At 38.3% G+C, this 13015-nt stretch overlaps 1 protein-coding gene across 1 annotated transcript in view; it reads left to right on the forward strand.

The window, feature by feature from the left end:
* The first annotated feature begins 3361 nt into the window (after positions 1 to 3361).
* The window catches only part of LOC137283525 (monocarboxylate transporter 9-like), a 32963-nt gene continuing 23309 nt past the window's right edge, over positions 3362 to 13015 (forward strand). Inside the window, exon 1 of the mRNA XM_067815078.1 lies at positions 3362 to 3521. The gene's annotated coding sequence lies outside the window, so the exon portion shown is untranslated. The remainder of the gene's footprint in view (positions 3522 to 13015) is intronic.

Here is a 13015-nt window from a genome sequence, read left to right on the forward strand (position 1 = left end):
TTTATAGTGAAGGGTCACGACGTTTCGAAGTATGTTCTTACTTCTTTATCAGGTGACCCTTCACAATAAAGAAGTTTCATCGATAACAAAACTCTTGTCTTTATGTGTATCACTTCCAAATGCGCTGTAAAGACATTGTAGATTGCACAAACTCCAACAGTGACATGAGAAAGAGAACTGCACGATTCCATACAAAGTGGATGGTTTGTCCAAACAATAAACATGCATTCCTTTGAATGATATCCTTCTCGCTGGTATCACTTCCGTCAGGTTGTAATAAGCATTGGTGCCATTTGATTATCTCAGGAAAGTGAAAATGTTACTTTTACGTACTGTTGAACTGTGTCAAACGTTGGATGAATTTGAAACTTTCAGTTCAGAGCCTTCCGCATGAAAACATAAGGCTCGTTTTCCATCTTGTACTTTATGCGTGATTTTTGATGGCACACTACTGGCCATGGGGTAGCCTAGAGTTTAACGCGTTCGCGTATATCCTGCCGAAGGCCCGAGTTCGACAATGGGTACAATGTGTGAAGCCCGTTTCAGTGTCCCCCGCTGTCATAATGCTGGGTCTATATTTTCGAAATGTTTGTAGCCCTTCGAAGTCGTTAAATCTATCTTAACACACTTGTCCACGTTCAAAGTTAAGATTTCTTAGGACTACGAACTTTTTTAAAACAAGGGCCCGGGGCTATTGTAACAAGCGGCGTAAAACCCACTCACCTATAGTACATGAGATACAAGTTAAAACCCACTCACCGATAGTACAGGAGATACAAGTTAAAACCCACTCACCGATAGTACAGGAGATACAAGTTAAAACCCACTCACCGATAGTACAGGGGATACAAGCTAAAATCCACTCACCGATAGTACAGGAGATACAAGTTAAAACCCACTCACCGATAGTACAGGAGATACAAGCTAAAACCCACTCACCGATAGTACATGAGATACAAGCTAAAACCCACTCACCGATAGTACAGGAGATACAAGTTAAAACCCACTCACCGATAGTACATGATATACAAGCTAAAATCCACTTTAATACAAAGCATAGTGCGTTACCATGTCGTTGGCACCCGTATTTCTTCTTTCTTCAGTCCTGTGGCTGCCTCTCAACAATCAAATAATAAGAAGTTGTACGTGCTTCCGGGGCGGTGGGGTAGCCTAATGGTTAAAGCGTTCGCTCGTCACGCCGAAGACCCGGGTTCGATTCCCCATATGGGTACAATGTGTGAAGCCCATTTTCTGGTGTCCCCCGCCGTGATATTGCTGGAATATTGCTAAAAAGCGGCGTAAAACTAAACTCACTCACTCACCTGTACGTGCTTCCTATATCTGACGCACAGGTAATTCACGAGCTTTTGCCTGTGACGTCAGCACAATTTGAATTCACTTCTTACTGTCATCTGTGCCGACACTTTTACTCTTTATGTAAAAGGGCTGGGAAGTGTCATTGATTGACACCACATCTATCGCCACCTTTATGCAGATGACTCGCAGTTATATAATGTCTTCAATCCAACCTCCACTCTGGCCAGCTCTGCTCTAACTGAACTTTCTGTGTGTTGTGAAGAAACAATAACTTGGATGCATGACAACAAGGTAAAACTCAATAGCTCGAAGACGGAGTGTATCATCCTGGGACCTGTAAAGAGGCGAGAAATATGTGATAATAACTGTCTTGAATTTGACAATGCATCCACTGCAGTCTCAGACACAGTTAAAGACCTGGGCGTTATTCTGGACTCTAGTCTTGACAGCCATCTCTCACACACTGTCCGAGGTTGTTTCGGTCAACTCCGCAACATCGGTCACATTCGTTCCTGCCTCACCACTGAATCAACTAAAATCCTGGTTCTAGCCTTAGTCATCAGTCGCATTGAGTATTGCAACTCCTTACTTGTTGGTGGAACCAGGGAGCCTATATAGAGAGTATCCCTGGTGGAACCCAAACCCAAATAAACAAACTTCAGCGCATTCAAAATGCAGGTGCTCGCATTGTTACGAAATCCAGAAAATACGCTGAAGTTAAGCCTCTCCTCCAATCCCGCCACTGGTTGCCGATCCAGTACAGGATACAGTATAAACTTCTATGCCTAACGTTTCAATTCCTTTCTCGATCTGCTCCTTCATATCTTGCTGCTTCACTGACCGTTCATCAACCTTCTCGAACACTCAGCTCCCTGGGCAAGAATCTTCTCGCGCCCTGTATTATACATCTATCGTTTTGAACTAGTGTATTTACAACTGCAACTCATGCCTTTTAATTGTTCACTCGCTGATCGTATTTAGTTTAAGCTAGTTTAGTTTTATAATCTTATCTTAATCTCACCGTTTTTAAAGGTGTGTAATATTTAGCTTAGTCAAGTGTTGTCATCAGTCTTGGTTGTTTGTCATTTGTCATTGTTTACATCACGTGCGTACATGTGTGTGCGAATGCGTCAGTCACTACACCTACCTCCTAACGTTAACGGTTGCACTCCTCCGCGTTCGCGTTCCGTTAGAATAAACTCCGTCTCATCATATTTGTCTCGGACAAGAAGAGACTCGAACCCGCCACACCATTTGCATAGAAATGGCAACAACCAAGATTAGAAACTTGTAAGTTCAGGAACTATAGGTGATTATATGGCAATCGATTTCTTCGCAATATTCGGTTTAATCATTCAACAGGTAACCTTGACTGCAGTATACCCGCTGTCGCTGTAGGTAGACTACCTACAGCTTACCTACATTCTCAGTTTGAGAGGGAGTTACAATACAAATACAAATGGGGTGAATACATGGGGGAATCAATCACACACACACACACACACACACACACACACACACACACACACACATACACACAACGTCAACACCGGAAAAACCTGCAGTGGACATGGTCATAAGTCATTTTCATAAACTCCCGTCCCCTAGACCTGCAGATATCTGCAGTCGCGGCATGCCAACCCACAAAATGTTACGCAATAGATTATGTGTGTCCAGTTATGGCATAAATAGTCACGTGAACAGTGTAGTAACAATGACTGGTGGCAAGCAAGGCATCAATTATTCCCTGTGCTGAGCCTAACACAGGCAGTTACTAAAAATGTACAAAGGTAAACAACCCAGTTATTCCCTGGAGTTATCCCTGTAGTTGCGTTATCATACCTCTGGAAAAGTGAACGATTGCGTTTCACTAATACAACATCGTTTCACTTATATCCAGGGGAGGTAAACCATGTATACATAGGGTATTTTAACAATAATTCAGTCGTTCCTGCTGAAGTGGGTCAACGGTTCCAAGCTCCACTACATCACGCTGTAGGGAGTTTTATATCAAGGAAAGGTTGGAGGTCATTGGGACGCTGCCATAGGTGAAGGTCGTGAAACACTTCCATATCAGCTGCGACTGTCCTCTTCGTTGTGTAAATCTGACAGTTTATTGTCCGCAGGAAATAAAATGTTCGAAGAACCACCCCCCGTTGCAAACCTCTGATTAATGTTATCTAGAAATACTGCAAGGATATGAGGTAGGTTAATTTATGTTTGCGTTTTTGTAGGCCAAATATCTAGTTGCGTACTGTAACATATCGGTAGATCGAGTTATTTATTTGACAGACGTCCAAGTTGTTTCTCTGCGAAATCTACTTGATATACATCTCCTCATCAGCGCAACATATATATTATGTTTTACGTTGTGGTTTTGCTTTGGTATTATTTCGGTATGAACGGAGATGTACACATTATTCATGTTTTGTTATTGTTTGAAAACGTAAGAACAGTTTGTTATGTGAAGAGACAATGGGACCATCTCAGTCCGCCAATCATGAAAGAAGATAATGCTTCAGTAATTTGAATAGAATAGTGCGTGTAGCAACTTTTTTTTGTTCTTTCTCATTTTCATCTCAATATAAGTCGCAACTACATCACCCGCTTGGAGATTCTTAGTCACTTTTATCCTCAATGTTGGATCATGTGAAATGTGTTTCGATGAAACAAAGCATTTTGCTGCAGCTTTGATAATTGTATAAATTCTTGAAGAGTGTTTTGTGATATGTTTGTGTATAATTGACAGGAAATATCTGTTCTCGTGCTGACTGCTTTAGTTTGTGATTATTTAGGATTGTCTGTTGGAAGTGAGATGAAAAGTCACAGACAATCACGCTATATGAAGTTCCATGCACAGACTCGAGGTTTGAAACTTCTTAAACAGGCAAAGGAATAAAATTAATGTTAATGCAATCCACATTTATATCAATCACAGGGACATTTACAATATTGTGATGACTTGCTTGTCTTTGTTTCATTGTATCTATCCATGAATTTATGTTATATGCTTTGATTTGCAGTCAGAAATCATGATGTGTACTGGATGATAGTTTTCTTAGCATTACAAAGGGGATTTGGTGGCATGGTTGTTAAGTAGACTAACATTTAGTCTCTGAATAATATAATTTTGATTGTAACAAATTAACTCATTTGAAAGGGAACCCCAAGGAGACCAGAGATCGAGAACCTGGGGAAATCAATACTTGTTTCATCATTTAGGGTTTTAGCATTGCAAGAATGGATTTCGAGAAAAACTAGTTTTGTTAGAGTGTTCAGTCATCAAGCATAAGACACAAGTTCAAATCTCCACATGGTTTCAGTGTGCAAAGCGTGTCATTACTGCATATAGAGGTAAACTGAGAACAACCATTATCAGGTGACCAAGGTTACAGAATCTTTGTTCACAGGCAAAACTGAAGAAAGCCTCACACTTACAGTGCCTTAGGTAGTAGCTTTCAGTCACCAGCACAACAACCACCCAATATACCACCTGACACACAGTGTATAGCTATCTGTATACACTAACATGTACATAACACAAGCTGTAAACATAATTTTGCCACATCATACAAAGAGCACTACATGTACCCTTGTATTTAAGAATATGCAAAGAAACATTCAGTGACACACCTTCGTATTGCAAGGGGTCCCCTGTATTTTTCTTTTTTAATAATGGCAATACATGCTACATAATAACTGCATTTTTAGTGTTCTGATCCACATAACAATAATATATATTGAAATAGAGTAATGGCTGATATGGGTTTCCAGTTACAGCTTGTCAGTATATTGCTTAGGTGATGCTTATAGGTGTATACATATTACTGCTTCAGTGTAAATATTCTGACGTGAAAGTGATATGATTATGAATGTACTGTTTTGAATGTGAATATTTTTTCATGGATACTTTGTTGAATACCAAGGAATGGAAACATGTGATTTAGTTGCTTAAATGTCACATGCAACCAAACAATTAAACCTAATTAAAACAATTCATGATGTATTTAATGCACTGCTGATTAAGAAAAATATAAACAGAATTAGAAGTATAATCGCAAATCAAAAGTGCAGTATTTTGTACTTTGGTTTACCACCCCCGAAACGAAGCAGTCATGATACCGAACCCAGTTAGAGCTGGTAGGTGTGCACTCAAGTGTAACGAAGCCATTTCATTGGCCACTGGTTCATTTTGTCCATATGCTTAGCTGGCTCTTTGTTTATGGTGTATAAGCAAATAAGTGTTAATTTCAAATTGGGTGTGGTAATGACAGACACTGTGCATGGCATATTGTCATTAGCAGTAGAGTTGTGATGATACGCCCATGCCACGATACGATACGTATCACGATACTGGTAGTCCGATACATATGATACGATATGTATCACGATATTTTGTCCTTGTACACAGAAAAATAAAGTACTGGAAATAATGTGCTGTAATGTTATCATTTCAGGGAAGGTATTCTTCTCCCAAGAAAAATTAAACACGTCATCATGAAAGACATTTTATTAAAAATGTTTAGCATGTGTCAGTAAAGTAGTGTTTTCCCCAAAAATGGAACAGCAAGGATCAACATTGGCACAACTGGCTTTTTTGCACAGATAACAAAATAAATTTGTGAAAATTATCTCAGTCTGAGTTTTCCACAAAAATCTAAATAGAAAGGGAGATGGTGTTTCATAGACTGCTAAGTATCTAAGTATTGTGTTGAATCGATACACGACAATCGTATCGATGTATCGTATCGTGTAGCTCTTGAATCGTGATAACTTGCGTATCGATTAATCGTCACAACTCTAATTAGCAGACAGTCAGGCAGACATATAGGTGTGAATAACCAGACATTTTGTTTTCTCCGTGACAGAGTCTGCTTAACACAATCAACATGATTGTTTTTTTGGGGTTTTTTTTATGTAATAAGTAAATTATTACTTGTTTGAGTGCACAACCAAGATTTGACTACTGTTCACAACCTCATACTCCAGGCATGCATACTATCTCAAGCTTTGTTAACTTTTGCAGTCTTTTTTTTCATCATTTTTTTTTTTAACTTTATAGGTTGAGTTTGCATTTTTGATGATCAGGTATCAGAATCTGCAAAGTTGTGTTTTTCGTTGCATCTGACCTTTAAGTTGACACATTTATGCCATTTTTATTCTATAAAGTAACAGTTCATGAACCATGCCGATTGTACCATTATATTGCCAGGATATACTGTGTATTACATTGCTTATCTCACATACATAACTGGCAACTATTTCCAAGAAAAAAGCATTCTTATAATATAAACACTCATAACTAGTCATATTTAGTGAGGTCTAATAATGATTTGAATTCATGAAGGGATATCACCAGAAGTCAGTATTAAATAATAAAACGGCCATGTGGTTTTTGCAGTAACCACTTGTGTGTTTTATAACCTGGCAAAATGATGGTGCATATGGTGTAGATGTAATAGTTCAATCTCACTGAGTGTGAGTTCACTTGTGTGTTACCCAACACAGAATATGTGTTAAACGTTATATGAACACCAGGACTGGCCCCAGTAGAATGTCACTCAAAATACTGAGTTCACCATGGCTACTTTAAAGGGTAAATCTAATATTAACCATAGTTTTTCATTTTACTTTGTATGGTGTTAATGTATGCTGTGAAATCATGCAGTGATGTTATCGTGTGACTTTACATTTTGTGTGTGTTTGTATGCAAGCAGCTTGAAATGAGGTGGCATGTTGTGGTTCATTTTCCATATTTTAGGGACGTATGAAGCTTATACTGCAGTCTGTGTCAATTTACATATCTGACATTCAATTTAAGGTTACTGTTAACTATCTTTGAGATATTGGTCAATATTTTGTAAAGTGTCACATGATAGACATTTGCACGATTTGTTGTAAAAGCTGAAGCTGTTCAAAACAGGTGTTTTACTTGGTTTGATGGTCACGCTATAAGTGTCATGTGAAACACTATCATTTTAGATTCGACATTATTAGGGGTGACTGTTGAAGTCGAAGGAACTATTGCAAAATCGATAGACTATTTCATGCTAATAGTGCGATGTCGATAGACTATTGCAAGCTACTATTGAGATAACGTATGTGATAGTTCAGAAAAAAAATCAAATTTTGGATAAATTGTCATTTTCTACCAACTTCTTTTACGTTAAACTACTAAACCATAAAATATGTTCAGCTGTTGATTCCTTATAAGTTTCAGGTCAGTATAAGTCTGGTTGCCATGATGACTTCTTCATGAACATGGCGTAGCAAACATTCCACAACAAACCAGCACATGTACACATGATTCAATACTATGTATTACAAAACTGTGGTTTGCAGGCTCTTTGATCCCTACAAGTTTGTATGTAAAATACCATAAAAAATAAAGAACAAATACTGGCTCTGTAGTTCTGTCACATATTTGACAGTTGGTCACCTTTCAGTTTCAATATAAAACACTTAGTGTGTGTAAATGTTGAAAATTAAACAGTTCACAGGTAGATATGTTTTAGATTTAAGAACATGAAAACAATATATTTATTGAATGCACTGAACAGTCAACAGACTTAACAGATTTAAAGGAGACAGTAACTTTTGTCACTATGAAAGTATCAAGAAATCTCACAAGTAAACCTGTCCACAGATAACTTGGTGACTCAAGTTGAAAGGTAAGGTAAACATAATTGGCAAATGGTAGCATTTCAGATTAGCTCTTATTTTACTCAAATAGTTTGATGAAGGCAGAAAACAGTTCATTTTTTTTCTTGGTTTCCAACTTTCCAATTCATCTTTAGAAACAAAAATCTGTCCACGTGCAGATTTAAGAGTCTGCTAGTCCATCCATTAGCTGTGAGTGAAACAAGACAGGATAGGTCATTCCTGACCTCAGTTTTACCTGTCTCATACAAAATGGGCAAGGTAGAATCTGAGAAAAACTGTCACAATGGGATTGTGTAACATGCTTCCTAAACTCTGAACATGTTCCTATACCCATAATTCTGGACAACACTGAAGGCTGCAAATCTTTCACAATAAATTCAAGAATGGCTCTGAAATGTATCTTGCTCGTTCTGATAGTGAAAGCAGAGTAGTATTGCCATTCAGTACTATCAGGATTATTCATTCCTTTGGTTGGGACTAGCGCATCAAGACTGTGCCTCCAGCACACATGATCAGTCAAACTGGTTGTATTTCCACAATACTTCAATACTTCAATACAAAACAAATTGAAGCGATAGTATCGATTGTTGATGCAACTGTTGATGCATTTAATCGTCGTTTCATACACCTATCGATAAAGTACTATTGGGGGACTCACAGTCGATGCATCATTACACCCTTACATGATATTACTTTATGTGTATTAGGAAACTCAGTGACTTTTCAGTCCATTGATGCAATCAGTTTATGAATTTAACGTTTTTTATGTGCTTTATTACACTGCTTAAAAGTTTCAGCATTCAAACCATGACACTATGCATATTAGAATTTTTGTTTCATGTCAAAAACCCACTGGCAGGTGATGTGATACACGTATGATCAGTTAGCTCCTAAATCTGACTCGTATGAAAACAGTTTGGAAAATGAAACCAGTCATCCTAGTTCAGGAGCAAAGTCAGGTAGATGAACTGTCCTCAACACCTACTATTAAAATGTGTCACTATGCCAGTTGTTCTTGGAGAGTCTATTTTGAAAATGGCTCACATTACACATCTAATCATTTATCTATAGTGGGTAGGTTTTTCATTCATGATAAAGCTGGTGGATAAAACAGTACCATAAGGGGTCATACTGATACAAATGCATCTGTGAAAGGTCAAGAAGGTACATGTACATACACTAGAATCTTTGGCAATGAAGATTCATTCATATTCAGCAAATCAAACCATATTTTTACATGAATTCATTTTATTGTTTCATAATCAATGGAACTGAATGCTCGTGATTTTGTTTAAAAGGAATCTTTTTACTTGAAAGTGGGTGTCATTTATCAAATAAGATATGCAAAATGGATTGTATTCAAGTGGATAACAGACATAACTCTGAAATTGTTGTTTACTCTGTGAACGTGGTCAAAACAGGTCTGAAAATCTCATTACATGTTGTTTCACTGAATGTAATGAACAATTCACCAACTGCGCTTTTGTTATTGTTTTCTCTACTCAACATTCATGTTTGTTACCTCATAACTGTGATATATATGTATGTTCTCCTATGATGATTCATTGCAGCCCTAGTAGGTACTGCTTTCAGTTGTTACAATGGCCCATGTCTACCTGTGATATATATGTATGTTCTCCTATGATGATTCATTGCAGCCCTAGTAGGTACTGCTTTCAGTTGTTACAATGGCCCGTGTCTACCTGTGATATATATGTATGTTCTCCTATGATGATTCATTGCAGCCCTAGTAGGTACTGCTTTCAGTTGTTACAATGGCCCATGTCTACCTGTGATATATATGTATGTTCTCCTATGATGATTCATTGCAGCCCTAGTAGGTACTGCTTTCAGTTGTTACAATGGCCCATGTCTGCCTGTGATATATATGTATGTTCTCCCATGAGGATTCATTGCAGCCCTAGTAGGTACTGCTTTCAGTTGTTACAATGGCCCATGTCTGCCTGTGATATATATGTATGTTCTCCTATGATGATTCATTGCAGCCCTAGTAGGTACTGCTTTCAGTTGTTACAATGGCCCATGTCTACCTGTGATATATATGTATGTTCTCCTATGATGATTCATTGCAGCCCTAGTAGGTACTGCTTTCAGTTGTTACAATGGCCCATGTCTACCTGTGATATATATGTATGTTCTCCTATGATGATTCATTGCAGCCTAGTAGGTACTGCTTTCAGTTGTTACAATGGCCCATGTCTACCTGTGATATATATGTATGTTCTCCTATGATGATTCATTGCAGCCTAGTAGGTACTGCTTTCAGTTGTTACAATGGCCCATGTCTACCTGTGATATATATGTATGTTCTCCTATGATGATTCATTGCAGCCCTAGTAGGTACTGCTTTCAGTTGTTACAATGGCCCATGTCTACCTGTGATATATATGTATGTTCTCCTATGATGATTCATTGCAGCCTAGTAGGTACTGCTTTCAGTTGTTACAATGGCCCATGTCTACCTGTGATATATATGTATGTTCTCCTATGATGATTCATTGCAGCCTAGTAGGTACTGCTTTCAGTTGTTACAATGGCCCATGTCTACCTGTGATATATATGTATGTTCTCCTATGATGATTCATTGCAGCCCTAGTAGGTACTGCTTTCAGGTGTTACAATTGTCTGAAAATATTTAGGCACCACAGTTATGTTTTAAACACCAGGAACAATACTGGTATCAGTTCATTCTCTGTTTATAATTTAAATGACATCCTTTATATACTTTATACTGGATAGACCTAGAACACTAAATAAGTGCACTGTTAATTCAAATTCAAGTACAGTGACAATACAATTGTTACTCTGAATGTTGCATCAACACTGATACATTAAGAAGATAAATTGGCTTGTTGGATGAGGTCAGCTGTGACAGCTGGGCAGCTGGCCAGGCACTGAGTATTCCACACGTACACACTGTTTTCATTGTGTGACTCTCATTGGTGGAACATATTTCATGAGTGGAGGCATTTTATTGAAAATGAAAATGGAGAGCTGGCAGCTTGAGAATCTGAAAAATACATTTACCAAGACTGACGTGTCATAGACAATTGTAGACAAATGCAAGTACTGAATAAGTATCCATAAACCCTTATAATGTAGATCTTCAGAATGTTAAATTAACACAGACCTATCTTTTGTGATAAATTTTCTAACACATTTTAGAATTCAGCTGTTTTACTAAAACTAAAGCTGAAAGACTAATGATATAATAATTCTCTTTGCAAGGCATTCAGAAAATGGATAAACATGAATACGTGACACTTTTATATCCACCCCCCACCCCCACCCCCCTGGGCATGTACTGTAAGTCCATATTCATTATTCAGCCTTGAATTATCCCCTTAATGATCACATTGCATTGGCTAACAGTTGTGTATACCAGCATTGCTTTAAAGTTGGCTGAGGATTGGTATAGCAGCTGACTTGTTCGTTTTTATCTGGAGCTGTGCCATTGCTGATCTCCTGGTACCTGTTAAGGATAGTGAGCGTCTAGGTGATAAGTACTGTCTTCAGAGAGGTTTGGGAAATGTCTCCATACACAGCCGAGCATCAGCTCTGAGTGCAGGTTGATGTTATGTAACTGATAGTAATAACAAAGATGGTATTATTACTTGGCAGGACTCCACCTCGTATATGGGCTGGTTACTGTGTGAGTCTGCAAACCAGCAAGTAGAAGATTTTGTGGTGCTTCTGTTTTACTTGATGAAGAGTTGTGAATATTACAGTGACATGTGACAGTGTTGGAAAATTGTGGTGAATGAAAACATAGTGACATACATATTACTAGGCATAAAATCTGCAGACTGTCCATGATAAGGTCCCAATTCAGTGACCCCTAGTGTGAGTTGGCAGGACAAACCCAGAGATGTGACAGTTCTAATGATGGATAGCAGAAGAGGAGGAAGGTGTTTGGTAGAGACATTTTCCTTATTGCTGCATGATGTTTTTGAGGGTGACAGCTGAAAGCTTGTTTGTTGTGACTGGCTGGTTTGTGTGGTATCACTTACCTGAAATACCATCAGCACTGTGGTGTGCCAGCTCCCCGGCATTGCCTGCTCCTACCCCCTCGCCCTGCCTCTCCCCCTAGCCTCACCCCCTGCACAAGCACCAGCCAGCAGGCCTCCTCCAAGTGATAATCACTCACCTTCGTGCACCAATGTTTCTTTTACACTTTTATGATCAACAAGTCTCGACTTTACAGCATGTTCTATCTTTTCTAGAAATAGGTGTAAGGTAAGACTGATTAGTGTAAATAAGTACTGTTTCTGCTGAGCGGTACAGTCAGAGGTTCCTTAAATGTGTGGGTGAGAGTTTTGAATGTGTGCATACGCGAGCAGATGATCTTGTTGTCATCTAATTCATGATCATGTATGTCAGTTCATATGGTCCTATTTCATGTGTGTGAACAAAAGTGGAGATGTCATGCTGCCATGGCTGTTTGATCTTCAGAACTCATTTTGATATCTTGCATGCTGCATGTCTTATGACAAGCAGTTTTATCTCAACGTTATTACATTGTTATTACCATGTGTTCATGCATTACTCTGCATCATCTGTGAAATTGAATTACTATATTTTTCATAAATATGCTATGTACAACAAAACTTGTGTAATACTACTAACAGATTTATGTTTGTGTATGATATATATCCGTGCATCAGCTGTTATTCAACTATGTCTGCAGTTTCACAGCACATTGTGAATCAGTACACTACTGAAGTACAAGTGAGACATGCTAGTAGTCACAACCATGATTAAATGTAACATTTATTTCCAAAGGTAAGATCCTGTGGACCCATGTCCTGAGATGATGCCTGGATGCCTTGATAATTTAATGGGAGAATATTACTTTCACCTCTCACATTCATTTACAGTCAGTCAAACTCCTTGTTGGATGTTGTGCAAAGTTATTTCATCACTATTTTGAAGCATGGCATTTGTATACGTTTCACTGCATTATCACTACATCATCGGAATATTTTTGCAAGGATTTTACAGGGTCAGTATAGTT

This window comes from Haliotis asinina, chromosome 5, assembly GCF_037392515.1.
Source record: "Haliotis asinina isolate JCU_RB_2024 chromosome 5, JCU_Hal_asi_v2, whole genome shotgun sequence".
In the NCBI taxonomy this organism is placed as follows: domain Eukaryota; kingdom Metazoa; phylum Mollusca; class Gastropoda; order Lepetellida; family Haliotidae; genus Haliotis; species Haliotis asinina.